Here is a 2,500-nt window from a genome sequence, read left to right as displayed (position 1 = left end):
AATTATACATCTTCGGGCTAATCAATGTCTGTTCCTGTCACCAAGCTCTTTGTGCATTATGTATATATAGGGGGTACATGGGGACTAATACCACCCTTGGTGCCCGACAGGTGTGTTGGGAAACCTAAGCAAGCGAGGCTGGCAAGGCAAGCCACCCAAGGGAACAAGGCACCTTGCCACACACAAACCCATCCACGAACGACCAAGGGAACAAGGCAACCTTGCCGCACACATGCCCATGAACGACCAAGGGAACAAGGCACCTTGCCGCACACATGCCCATGAACGACCAAGGGAACAAGGCACCTTGCCACACACATGCCCATTAACGACCAAGGGAACAAGGCAACCTTGCCACACACAGACCCTTGCATGAACGACCAAGGGAACAATGGATGTGAGGCTGGCAAGGCTAGGTCACGGCAAGCCAAGCAGTCAGGCTACACAATTGATGTGAGGCTGGCAAGGCTAGGTCATGTCAAGCCAAGCAGTCAGGCTACACAAGGGAACAAGGCACCTTGCCACACACAAACCCATGAACGAACGACCAAGGGAACAACGCCTCTTCCCACACACAGACCCATGAACGACCAAGGGAACAAGGGTATGAACGACCAAGGAACAATGCGTATTGCCACACACATTCCCATGAACGACCAAGGGAACAAGGCTACCTCCCAAACAAACACACATGAACGACCAAGGGAACAAGGCTTCTTCCCACACACAACCCCATGAACGACCAAGGGAACAAGGCACCTTGCCACACACATGCCCATGAACGACCAAGTGAACAATGGATGTGAGGCTGGCAAGGCTAGGTCATGTCAAGCCAAGCAGTCAGGCCACACAAGGGAACAAGGCACCATGCCACACACAAACCCATCCACTAACGACCAAGGGAACAATGCATATGGGGCTGGCAAGGCAAGCAGGCTACCCAAGTGAACAACGCCTCTTCCCACACACAGACCCATGAACGACCAAGGGAACAAGGGTATGAACGACCAAGGAACAATGCGTATTGCCACACACATTCCCATGAACGACCAAGGGAACAAGGCTACCTCCCAAACAAACACACATGAACGACCAAGTGAAGAAGGCTTCTTCCCACACACAACCCCATGAACGACCAAGGGAACAAGTTTACTTCGTACACGAACACCCATGAACGACCAATGGAACAAGGCATCTTGCCACACACATGCCCATGAGCAACCCAATCCCATCCTCATCGGTCTAAGGAACAAGGGGCCTTGACAAACCATGAGCAGATTTCTAAGCAAGTCAAACGATGAAGGGAGCAAAGTGTAGTTCCTACTTAGTACATAGTAAATTGAATATATGAGTTCCAATCCGATCAACTCGTGTTCTTTCGAGTTCATCTAAGCCACCTATGAATACCTAAAAGCCTTATCTGCCTGCCTATCACCAGGCGACAGGGACAAAAACCCAAATATGATATATTTTCATTTCAAGTCCATTCGTCTATGTTAACAATGACCCACACAATGTTTCAATGGCATTCCTACTTGATTTGAGCGACATTCCAACAAGTAGGGAACCAACGCTTCAAGGCGTGACCAAGGATAGGACACAAACATTTACGCCTCAAACATGACATTTTGTTTTTTTTTTTCATTTCAAAGCTTTTCATTTATAATAAAAAGCATCCCTACAAAATTTTGTGTCAATCCGAATTAATTCGAGCGAGTTATGGACGATTTCGCACAATTATGCATCCCTGGGCAAATCAATATCTGTTCCTGTCACCAAGCTCTTTGTGCAATATGTATATATAGGGGAACCATGGGACTGCTGCCCATTGGCGCCCCAAGGATGTCCAGCGCCCAAGGCTCTCGAGGCTGGCACGCTCGAGGCATGGCCAAGACGCCCGCTCTTGACGAAAATGGGGCCAAAACGCCCCCCATTGGCGCCCCACTCCCGTGTCCCCTCGCCCCCAAGTCGTGTGTGTCCAAAAATTATGCATCATCAGGGAAATCAATGTCTGTTCCTGTCACCAAGCTCTTTGTGCAATATGTATATATAGGGGGTACCATGGGGTCTCATTCTCATAGGTGCCCGGCATGGTTGATGGGCAAATAAGAATCGTGAGGCTGTATCGAGCACACACGAGGCAAGCCAAGCCAAGCCCCACGACCCATGAAAGAGGCCATCCCCCCCAACACGTTGCCTTGATTTCTCGAACGGTGACCTGAAAAATAGCCCCATCTCCTTGAGTCTCCTCGACGTTGTGCCCATACACTAGCCCGTTGCCTTGATTTTCCTCGACATAGGGCGCAGAAACTAGCGCCGTTGGCTTCACCTGTGCCTCGACGCCGTGCGCATACTAAGAAATATACATCCTCAGGGAAAGCAATGGGTGTTGCTGTCACCAAGCTCCTTGTGCAATATGTATATATAGGGGGGGAGCAGTGGGTGAGCATGGCAAGGGATGAAGGTGCCAGACTGCCTTTGAGCGCGAGCTTGGGTGACT

Source organism: Lactuca saligna, unplaced genomic scaffold, assembly GCF_052625555.1.
Source record: "Lactuca saligna cultivar CGN05327 unplaced genomic scaffold, ASM5262555v1 scaffold_50, whole genome shotgun sequence".
In the NCBI taxonomy this organism is placed as follows: Eukaryota; Viridiplantae; Streptophyta; class Magnoliopsida; order Asterales; family Asteraceae; genus Lactuca; species Lactuca saligna.
The sequence above is the reverse complement of the archived record's forward strand: the minus strand, read 5'-3'. Positions refer to the sequence as shown.